This window comes from Sus scrofa, chromosome 15 (assembly GCF_000003025.6).
Source record: "Sus scrofa isolate TJ Tabasco breed Duroc chromosome 15, Sscrofa11.1, whole genome shotgun sequence".
In the NCBI taxonomy this organism is placed as follows: Eukaryota; Metazoa; Chordata; class Mammalia; order Artiodactyla; family Suidae; genus Sus; species Sus scrofa.
Window position 1 is genome coordinate 33,960,646 of NC_010457.5, and position 12,513 is coordinate 33,973,158.

The 12,513-nt window shown below is 36.5% G+C and overlaps 1 long non-coding RNA gene across 2 annotated transcripts in view; it reads right to left on the reverse strand.

The window, feature by feature from the left end:
• Window positions 1-12,513, reverse strand: part of LOC110257104 — an 85,837-nt gene that overhangs the window by 21,160 nt on the left and 52,164 nt on the right. Inside the window, exon 3 of one of the 2 annotated variants that reach the window (XR_002339328.1) lies at window positions 1,492-3,011. The exons of the other annotated variant lie outside the window; for it this stretch is intronic. This is a non-coding gene — a long non-coding RNA (uncharacterized LOC110257104). Of the gene's footprint in view, window positions 1-1,491; window positions 3,012-12,513 lie in introns of those variants that run through there. 2 annotated transcript variants of the gene reach the window in all.

The following is a 12,513-nucleotide window of genomic DNA, read 5'->3' on the forward strand; positions in this document are numbered from 1 at the left end:
GCCCATTTTTAATTAGGTTACTTTTTTTTCCTACTGAGTTTTTTGAGTTCCCTATATATTTTGAACATTATCCCTTATCACTTGTATGGCTTGCAAGTGTGTTGTCATTCCATATGTTGCCTTTTCATTTTGTTGATATTCTCCTTTCCTGATAAAAGATTTTTAGTTTGATGTATTGAATCATTATGCTTTACACCTAAACTTATACAATGTTATATGTCAATTATATTTTAACAAAATTAGGGAAAAGAGAGAAAGATTAGGGCAGAAGGCCAAGAAAGCAAAGCTGGAGCAAATGGGGATGACCTTAGAGCCATAAAGCTATTCTGAATACTGTAGGATCAGGTCCACAGGTGGCAATGAAGGCAAACATGATACAGCCTGTCTGTCCTGACAGGGCTCTGATAGAGTGCTACCAGAAAGTGGATGGGCTTATTTTAGAAAAGAAAATTAAAACAATTATTCTGTATCTGGAAATATCCTGAAAATATTAGCTCCCTATGCATGATTTAAGATGCATAAGGACAATTTATTAATGCAAATTTGAAAGGCAATCTAACCATGCACATTCTCAGAGCCCTGACATTTGATTAATGGTTGATATCTGTTTTAATGAAGGAAAACTTTAGGGTGTTTTTATTATTTTGTTGTGGTTATAGGATTGCCTTTTGGCAGGACATGAAATGGGCTAGAACACGATGCTTGGTGCTGGTGGTTAGAAGAAACATATCTTTTCGGAAGTGGTTTAAGTTGAGTTGATTTACTCCATTGATCAAATAAAGAATTCAATGTGATGAAGAAAGAAACCAGCAAAAGCATGAAGGCATAACTGACTTCATTTTGTGCAGCGTGGTCTGTGTGGAGACGGGCTCCATCAGGATAGGAGAACCCAGTAGGCAAACCCCATGTGCTGTGCTTGCTGTGGAATTAGATGCAGGGAGAGGCACAGCAGCACCAAAACAAGAAAATCGACACTTGGTACTGACAGACAGATGCTTTTCCGCTAGGACTGGACCCAGGCAAGATCTTCCTCCCACCACTTCTACTTAATTTTGGAATGGAAGTTTTAGCTGGTGACACTGGGGCTGAAAAAGAAACTAAAGCATAGCTACCGTAAAGAAATAAATAAAACTCTTTTATTTCATAGACAATATATCCCATATATAAAAGCCATGCGGAATCTAGGAAATGATATCCAAGATCTTTGGAATGAGTTCAGCAAGGTTGAGGGGAGAATGTTGGTGTACAAAAAACCAAGAGAACTCCTGTATCCTAAAATGAACAGTTTCAGAACAGAACTAAAATAACAATATAATTCACAATAGTATTCTTTTTTAATGGCTCTATTAAGGTGAACTGATATATAAGAACTGTACATATTTTAACGTTTTGGAAACATAACATACCCATGATGTACTGACCCATTTATCACTACATAAAATGCCCTTCTTTGTCCTTTTGACAGTTTTTGACTTAATGTCTGTTTTGTCTGCTATAAGAATAGCCTCTCCTCTCTTTTTGACCATTTGCATGGAGTGCCTTTTTCTTTCAACTCCTTTCACCTATGCATGCCTTTATATTTGAGTGTCTCTTGTAGATATTAAGCCAAATAAGTTGTTCTAATGGTTGCTCTGATCATATGAGAAAATGCTCGGCAAAATTTTTTATTAAGAAAATGCTAATTAATATCATAAGACATAGCCAGACATTGGCTAGAATGGCTTTAATGCAAAAGACTGAAAATAACAAGTGTTTGCCAGAGTGTAAGGAACCTGGACACCCCTTATACTGGTCATGGAGGATGTAAGTTAGTAAAGCCATTTTGGAAGATTTGAGCTAATTAAACATGTGCTTCCAATATGACCCAGCATTTTAGTCCTATGCATGTGTCCAAGAAAAATAAAAACGTTTCCACAAAAAGACATTCCAAAATGTTTTGAAAAGCTTTATTTATAGAAAGTAGTCATGATGAATATCCCAAGTAGATTGAGTGATGAATTGATAAATTGTGATACATTCATAAAATGGAATACTATTCAGCAATAAGATGAATGAAACTACTATGTGTAATGACAGGGGAACTTTCTCCAAACAGTAACAAAGTTTGATAATATATAAAGTAAATTTTTAGTTATTAGTTAGTTTCCATCACCTGAATCGTCACTTTCCAAATGCTCAGTGTCATGACACCATAAGTAAATGTCAAGGCTTCTTGTGAAATGAAAAAAACCCAAGAATTTGTCATTAGAATAGGATAGTGTCACAATGTGTTATGACGGCATGAATTTCCATGTGCTTAATTCTGGACTCCGTTCAGGAAATGCTCTTGAGTTTTCCCTATTTTTTTATTCATCATGAACATTTCCTCTGTTATTTACTTCAATATTTATGGCAAAACAGCTTTATGATCACATCAGTCCAATCTTTCATGCTAGAAAAAGTATGCAAGAAAGTGAAAATTTAGGGACCCAGAGGAGTGAACCCCTGGACACTCAGCACCTCCCTGGGGAAAGCCTGTGCTCTGACAGGGACAGCAAGTCCCAGAGGGCCACAGCTGTGAGAGATCTCTGAGGGCATTTGCCCAGGCAGATTTGAGGAATCCTGATGAAAACTCTAATGGCTATACCAGATAGAGAACATAAATCAACTGTAAACAGGAACAAGTGGGTTTTTTTGTTTGTTTGTTTGTTTGTTTGTTTGTTTTTATTTTCCCACTGTACAGCAAGGGGGTCAGGTTATCCTTACATGTATACATTACCATTACAGTTTTTTCCCCACCCTTTCTTCTGTTGGAACAAGTGGTTTTGAAATTATTTTGGTGTAGAAGGTTAATGCAGGCCAGGATCACTGGAACTGTGGGGATGTCACACAAGCAGATGCCTTTAAGGGGATACCCAGGGAAGTAAGAGTCTGGGAAAAATAGGCATCAGCAAAGCCAGGAAGCCGGTCATCAGATTAGCTGTCTCCTTCAGAACCATGTGGAGAGAGCATGGTTCTGCATTTGCATCCATCTGGAGAAGAAAGGAAGAGATATTTCCTTGCATGATTCTTTGGTTTTCTCCACATCAAATGTCAAATTTCAATCCAATGTGTGTTAAGGGTGTGTGACCTCCCCTGCATGGGGAGGCAGAAGCCACATCTACAATGCAGTAAGCTGGAAGTTCTGGTGGTTCTTCAGGAGCCTTTGTGGATCCCATAAGGCTGGGCTTGGCCCCCAGAATTGAATATTCATCACTACCAGATCAATAAGGCTTGGCAGGGTCCTCGCCCAAAGGGAAGCCAGAACTCCAGCAGGGCTCAGAGACGAAATTGTGGTCTGTGTCTGGGAGTCCTCCATGGAGCAAGCAACTTTGGCCTCAGTAGGTGGGTGGAGTGAAGTGAATCCAGGGCTTGATGTACAAGTGATCTCATCCAAAACTTGAGTATTTAGTGTGAGTGGCAGGGCTCTGATCCAATGGGAAGAGGGGGCATGATGGACGTGAGGGCAAACCCAGCTGAAGCAGCCTAATGTCTGCAGGTTTGTTACTTCAAGGCATTCAGTACCACAATATTGGGGCAGCTTACTAAGGAAATGATTTCAACTCTAGTAGCATGCCTTTAAAATATGTGACACAACAAATAACAAGTGCTGGAGAGGGTGTCAAGAAAAGGGTACCCTCTTACACTTTTGTTAGGGAATGTAAATTGGTACAACCACTATGGAAAACAGTTTGGAGGTACCTCATAAAACTAAATACAGAACTACCACATGAACCAGCATTCCCACTCTTGGACATAAATCTGAACAAAATTTTCATTGAAAAAGACATGCACCCATATGTTCACTGCAGCACTATTCACAATAGCCAAGACATGGAAACATCCTAGATGTCCATCAACAGATGAATCTATTAAGATATGGTATATATACATGATGGAATACTATTCAGTCATAAAAAGAACAAAATAATGCCATTTTCAGCAACATGGATGCAACTAGAGATTCTCATACTAAGTGTAGTTAGGTCAGAAAGAAAAAGACAAATACCATATGATATATCTGGAACCTAATATATGGCACAAATGAACCTTTCCACAGAAAAGAAAATCATGGACTGAGAACAGACTTGTGGCTGCCAATAAAGCGGGAGTGGAATGGACTGAGAATCTGGGGTTAAAAGATGCAAACTATTGCATTTGGAGTGGATAAGCAATGAGATCCTGCTGTATAGCACTGGGAACTATATCTGTCACTTGTGATTGAACACGATGGAGGATAATCTGAGAAAAAGAATGTATATGTGTGTGTGTGTGTGTGTGTGTGTGTGTGTAAGACTAGGTCACCTTCCTATACAGTAGAAAACTGACAGAACACTGTAAACCAACTATAATGAAAAAATAAAAATGATTTAAAAAAAATAAAATACGTGACAAGATCTGCCAAATTCACCTTAGGAAACTGATAAAATTAGGGTGATCTTCTCATTGGACAGGATGGATTTTTTATTTAGGTGATTTTTAGTTTTTATGTTTCTATATTTCACAACTCATATCCTTCTAGTGACCCCCATTCAGGTTGAAATCTTTCTTTCTTTCTATGATAAGCAGGAATAGCAACCTAGGCAATTTGTCTACTCATGCAATTTTTTTTTTTAAATTAGCCTCCACGTAAGATACCCCCTAGACTATCAGTCATAGAGAATTAGCACAGGGCATGAATCTTGGCATTCTAGATCATTTTCCCTTTAAGCAAGGACCCAAGAGATTTCCCAAAGCTGGCATCAGTCCTGTGGTTTAAAATTAGAGGGAATCCAGAATTAGTAGACTAGAACCAAGTGACTGAGTCTTTTAGCTCAACTACTAATAGGTCATGTGATATATTAAACCTTACTCCTGTCAAATGATACTTAGTGCCTTACTCCAGGAAGAAAACAACTGTTTAAAAATGAATTGGTCATTTTCTCTTAGAAAGCAGTTATGCTTAACTCAGAACATTTTTTGGTGTAAATGCTACAATATAAAATCCAGTGTTTGATCATAGCATTATTGTCATTGCAATAATCATGCAGCTACAGATTCTATTAAATGCCTGAATGACTAAGCACAGAGAATCACAAAATAGTTACGTTTTTCCTACAAATTTAAAAAAATCTATCGCATCATATTATTATTCACAAAGGTGAGAGTAATGGTGACAATTGTTCTAATTTGTTCTTTTTATTAGTTGCAGAAACATCTATGCTTACATTGTGAAGTGTTTTAATGGCTAATATGGGTGTTTAATATGATGTGACAAATGCATTAACCTTGAGGAAAAAAAACGACTAACGTAAATTGTATAATTTTCATCTTTATCATTAAAATGCTGTTTTAGGGAAATAATTGCCTAATAATTTCACCACAGGAGCAATCAAGTGATAACATGAGGATTACTAATGCTGTGTTTAATATGGAACTCAGAAAACCTTTACTGCATGTTGGCCTCACTTTCTTTACTATTCAGCCAATGATTTTCAAGAAGTAGGGACTGATAATTACCCAGGACACTTAATGGAAGATGAGACAGTCAGAGTAAAAGCAGCATAAAAACTGGCAGTGGGATCATTCCAGCTTAGCTTCCAATCAGGGGACAAATGCTGAAATCAATGTTAGAAAACCTTAAGAGAAAATTATGTATGCCTTGGGGCTACACAGGAGAACAATTGAATCAATTCTCTTTTATCTCAATGTGCTCCAATTCTCCTTCACATTTAAGAACAGCAAATAGTCATGTGTTGGTTTTAAACACATATGCACACACTTTGGCATTTCTCCCATCAACAGGAGGCATCAAAATGCCTTGTTTTTGAACATGGGAGGGCTTTCCAACTGCCTTGAAGAATAAAATGTAATAGACATGCCTCTACATGATGTTCAAAGCCATGTAGGGAAAGGCCCTGGAGCTTCTGCACGCTCTCTGGACACTTGATATTAGAACCCAGGCACTGAGTTGGGAGGGAGGCCAGATCATAAGGTGAGTTACACAGATGCTCCTGGACATTTGCAGCTGAGGTGCCAGCTGCCAGCTGCCCAGCCGGTTACTCCCTCTAACTAACTGCATGGGGAAGAATGAGTGCTCTGAGGCCAGGCAGCCTGGAGGAGCCCATGAGATTGACGGAACTCATGCTTGGTTTTGCTTTATGCCAGTAAGTTTTGGGCGGGTGGTGGTGCAGCTGTAGAAGCGACTGTACAAGTCGCTTTTCCCTGCTTCGGTTAGAGGAACGAAAGGAGGGCTGTGGATGACTGGGTAGCATGAATTTTGCCCAAATGTTTGTTTTTCCAATTGGATGGGTATTTTGCTCACTTACTGTTTGGGAGAAAAGGAGGAAACTCTGGCTGGCTCTCAAGGGGCCATCGAGGAAAATAGCTGGCAGACATCTCCAGTCAGCGTTTCTCAGAGTCCAGCTCACTCAGACAGGTTAGAAAGAAAGAAGATCTTAATAACAAAACTTATTCATTTGGTAACATGGTGTATGTTCTGGAATGAGCAGATCAATAACTCAATATCCTGCCATTCTGGTGCCCAACGTTCCGTACCACATCTTTCCAAGCACAGAAATTTACTGGTTTCCCTCACCCACGTTACACTTCAGAACAGCTGAAAAACAACTACCTCACAGACCAAAATAATTCTTCAGGTGAGGAGCACAGGTATTTCAAAGCAACAACAGGATTAATATCCTATCAGCAGCAATGGCATTAAACAAAGTAACAAAGATTTTAATGCATCTTTATTATTATTATTATTATTTTGTCTTTTTAGGGAGGGCCACACCCACGACATATGGAAGTTCCCAGGCTAGGTGTTGAAACAGAGCTGGAGCTTCCGGCTTATACCACAGTCACAACAATGAAGGATCTGAGCTGCGTCTATGACCTATACCACAGCTCACTGCAATGTTAGATCCTTAACACACTGAGCAAGGCCAGGGATCAAACCCATGTCCTTATGCATTCTACTGGGTTTGTTACTGCTGAATCACAAGAGGAACTCCTAATCCATCTTTTTTTTTTTTTTTTTGTCTTTTTAGGGCCACACACATGGCATATGGTGGTTCCCAGGCTAGGGACTGAATCAGAGCTGCAGCTGCTAGCCTACACCACAGCCATAGCAACATCAGATCCATGCTGCGTATATAGCCTACACCACAGCTCATGGCATCAGATCCTTAACCCACTGAGCAAGGCCAGGGATTGAACTTGCATTCTCATGGATACTAGTCAGATTCATTCCCACTGACCCACGAGGGGAACTCCTGCACTTTTAATAAGCATTCTAAAAGAATATAATAAAATGACTCACAAATAAGAAAACAAAAACAAAGGTACATTCATAAATATTTAATTTAAAAGGTAATGAAAATAATAGAGTACACCATATATGAAGTAAATGCTAATTCTGTCATTATAGTCCTACAAAAATATCTAAAAACCAAAAAGGTAAAATTAGTAATATCAAAGATGTTCAGATATGCAAAAGGGCAAGAAAATACTACTCACAACAAGGAGCAAAATCAATCCATCAAAATGAACTCAGAAATGACAAATTTTTTAATAGCAGAAACATATATTAAAAGTTATTATAGCTTTACTTCACTTAAAAAGGTAAAATAGAGACAAAGGATGTGTTAAAAAAAAAGAAAAAGAAAAAAACCTGAATTTCTATAGATAAAAAATACAAAGTCCTGAAATGGAGCCCTGAATGGGGGTTCTGTCTACCAAAACTTATTTTTAGTAACATCATCTTTGTAAAACAAGTGTGAGTAAAGCTTTTTCAGACATACGACATTGGATGATTTTATTGTCAGCAGATGAATACTATTAGAAGCACTGAAAGAAACCTGTGTGGAAGGACCATGATACTATAGAAAACATGGACACATACAAAGGAATGAAAAATGATGAAAATGATTAACTACATAGGTAAACATAAAATCATTTATTATTTAAATTTATTTTATTATTATTTTTTAAATGTACCATCTTAACAATTTTATTTTTATTTTTTTTCCTTTTAGAGCTGCACCCATGGCATATGGAGGTTCCCAGGCTAGGGGTCGAATCAGAGCTACAGCTGCAGGCCTACACCACAGCCACAGCAAGGCAGGATCAGAGCCACATCTGCAAACTACACCACAGCTCAGGGCTATACCAGATCCTTAAACCACTAAGTAAGGCCAGGGATTGAACCCACATCCTCATGGATACTAGTCAGGTTTGTTACCCACTGAGCGAACTCCCTTAAATTTACTTTAAAGTTTACTAACAGTTCAAATAAAATAACGAAAGCGTGCGTTTATGACATATTTGAAGATAAAATGAATGGCAAAAATAGCACAAAGATCAGAGGAGAAAAGATGGGAGGATATTATTTTAAGGTTCTTCACCTATATGTAAAGTGTTGCAATTACTTGAAGATACTCTGATGAGTCAAAGATTTACAATCATTTAAAAGAGAAGCCACTAAAATACTGAACAGTGTGTTATAGCTTATAGACCAAAAAGACGTAAAATATAATTGTAGAAAATATATAAGTAACTTAATAAAATGCAGGCAAAAGAGAAAAAAGAGGACCAATGAACAGGTGAGACAAATAAAATAAATCTGGGGATGAGTGGGTCAATTAAAATAAATAAGAAGATAAATATAACCTCACCATATCAGTAATCACACTACATGTAAATAGTATACATTTTCTAATTAAAACACAGAGATTGTCAAATTAAAATCAAAACAAACAAACAAAAACTAAGACCCAACTCTTTGCTGCCTAAAGCAAGCCCATTTCAATAGGACAAAAATAAGTTGAAAGGAAAAGAATTTGTCAATAATCAATTCCTTTTTACTGCTCGGTAGTATTCCATGGTATAGTGCACTCATTCACCCACTGAAAGACATGTGAGTTGCTTCTACTTCAGGGATATTACAAATATTTCTATATACATCTGTGCACAGGTTTTCGTGGGACTATAAGCTTTCATTGATACACACAACAACCTGGATGAATCTCTAGATGGTGATGCCAAGTAAAAAAAAATGAATCCCCAAAGGCTACATATTCAATGAGTATATTTATATGAAATAATTAAAATGACAAAATTATAGAAGTGGAGAACACATTACTGTCTGCCAGGGGTACGGGATGGGGCAGAGGAGGAGAGGAGGGAATGTGCCTTAAAGGAGCAACTCAGGCAGCCATGTGATAAAATAATGCACAGTAAACTTTAAATAATTTTTTTGAGATTTCAGACTCAGAAATGCTCCAATGTTTGACAATTGATATTACCTTTTAAAAAACTTTTATTAACATGTGATTGACTTACAATGTTCCTTCAATTTCTGTTGTATAGCGAAGTAACCCAGCGATACATATATGTACATTTTTTTTTTGTATACTATCTTCCATCATGTTGATTGGACATAGTTCCCTGTGCTACACGGCAAGAACCCATTGCTTATCCATTCCAAATTTAACACTTTGCTTCTACCAACCTGTCTTCCCATCCATCCCACTCCCTTCCAACCTCCCCCCTGGCAACTACAAGCCTGCTCATGCCATTTGCAGCAACTAGAGATTCTCATACTAAGTGAAGTAAGTCAGAAAGAAAGACAAATACCACATGATATCACTTATATGGGGAATCTAAAATATGGCAGAATAATCCTATCTACAAAACAGAAAAAGAGACATTATCTTAATATATTAATACGTTCTTAATATATTGAGACATTATCTTAGTATATATAATATGAATATATATATATATTTTTTTAAATTAAAGAGAGAATACAAAATGGGCTAGTTGATAAGACATACTTAGGAACTGAATTTGGCATTGCTTTCTCAAGTGAGATGTATTCTCATGTGTCATTTCAATTTTGAAACATACAAAAGAAACTATCATTAAATTCATAATGCTACTCTTTGGTCCTTTCATACAATCATGCAACATTTCAATAGTTTTCATCTTCTTCACTGATAATATGCAAAGTTTTACTTTGGCTATACAGACCACTGTAATTTGTGCCATTAATGCCAATTTTCTATTCCTTTTATCTATGTTGTAGGGAAAAGCTGAATTCCATATTCTCTAAATTTTCCCACTTTTGACCTTCTCACCTATTTTATTTATGCATGCCTTCAGTCTCTCATGCATTGCTTCACCTGCATCTTAAGAAACACTGCTTATTTTTCCAGAAAGAGACTGAAAATAAATCTTCTTCAGAGGTTAGTCCATTGATCTCAGTCAATAACAATCTCTGCACCACCCACAGGGCACTCATGCTGCACATCTCAGCATCATGCTTGTTAGTGCACTTACTTACCTACTGCTTTCCTTGGAACCTCATCATGCCTGAAAGTGTCCTGCATGTATAAAGAATTCAACATGTGCCTGTTAAGTTTAAGGTTAAGAAAACTGGTAAAGTCAAAGTGTAAGAAATTTATAATAAATATAAAGTTTATTTTCTGTGATTTCATTGCCTAAAAAATATATTTGGGCTCAGTAGGGTTTGAAATAGAAATATTACAAAGAATGACAACTTTGAACTAAAGTTTCTGTATTATAAAGGTATTGAAATTCCAGAGCTTTTTATTCTAGTGAGAAACTAAATGTACAAAAAAGATCAAACACATCTTTTTATATGAGTTTAAAAGCAAACAACAATAGAAAAATTGTGACTCTGGGTTTAGACTTTCAATAATGAGAGACACTATGTTTCCTAATAAGAATCAAGAATTAATATGTTCCTAACCTTAATAAGTCAAAGCTGTTTGCAAAATTTAGTTTTGATGTTGACATTTCAAAACCATCCTACTTATCAGAATTAAACATTTATTTTTTATGAAGCAATGTTATACTTAGAATGTAACAGTATCTCTTATAGCAAATATCTTCAAATGCATTAAAGTTACAAAAGCAAAAATTATTTTCCACATTTCAAGAGACTGGGCTTAGCACTATAAGTTTGCTTCAAACGTCTAAGATCAGGGGAATGAAAAAAAATTATTTAAGAAACATCATATTGTAAAAAACATTTCTAGGAATTCTTAGTCTAGAATAACATAACCAACTGATAGCTTAGATGAATGCCTCTGATATATTTTCCCTGAAATCTCTCTACAGTATAAGTCTGATTACTCTGATTCTTTGAAGGTATACACATGTAAATGAAAGTGCTACTTATTGTCTTTGATGTTACTGTTATAATTCATTATCAGTTATTTATCTAAAACACTGTTTTGTCCATAAAAGGAGCCTCCAGAAAGGACCTCATGTTTCTTTCCTGGCAGATCACAAAAATCTAGGGCACAGGTACCCCAATGAAGCAACTCAGGCTTCAGAAGTTGAGACAAGATGGGACACCTGGGCAAAGGTGGGCTTAATGCAGGCATTTAAAGATTGGAAGATGTTGTGACAAAAACAGCAGGTTGCCTATTAGCACCACATGAAGTGAGTACCATCGAGGTGTTTAAAGGCTCAGAAGAATCCATGAAATAATTCCAACCAGCCAATGCAGGGAAATACATGGAGAATATGGAACATTTCCTGCAGAGTTCTAAAGTTTTATCCTGGTAAATTATCTGAGATGTGATAAAAAGGAAATATATTTATCTAGGATGATGTAGAAGAGCCAGATTTTATTTCTGCCCTTAGGAAGAAGATACTTAAATTTCCTTCACAGGCAATAAGTGTAGGGCACTGCATTTGCTGCTAATTTCTTAAAGACACAGAAATAACAAAGATAGGCTATAGGAACATGTGACAGAAAAGAAGTTGTACTTAAATTGCCCATAAGAGTGAAGAGCAATTTATGCACATGGTTATGTACTCAGTCAACCACTTCTTCCATCCCTATAAAAAGTTCTCTTGAAGTGATCAGAAAAGTTTACACTGGCAGCCTCATAGAGAACAGGCTACAGTCTTACGACTGTAAGGTGTGGAGCTGAAATGGAGATTCCTGGACAGTTTGGGGAATCTCAAAGGATAAGTAAGAGATAAAACAATGTGCTAGGTAAATAACTTTTATATACACATGTTTTTTCAAGGCTATAGGTGGAAAATTCTTCCATATGGTAGATAATACGAAGTACAAGATTAAATTCTATCCCAAGAAAACAAATTTTCTCTGCAAGAAAATCCACTCCCCCCCCCCACACATACACCTATTTAAGAACTTCTAAGGGCAAAAGCCACCACCAACCAGGATCACCAGAAATAACACTCAAGAAACTTAAATCCCCAAAGACTTTAGCTGGAATTCTCAGAAAGTAAAAATAAGTATGTCTCAAAAATGTGCATAAATAAAAGGGAAATTTAAGGCATGACATTGAAACAGAATTACTAAACAAACTGATATTTAAAAAGAAATTTTTAAATGTTAAAGACACAAGGAAAGTTGAATAAAAATTATCTATAGCTAAGAAGGAATTAATGAATGAAAATATAGATCAGCACCTATTTCAAATATAAATAAACCTAAAATATGAAATA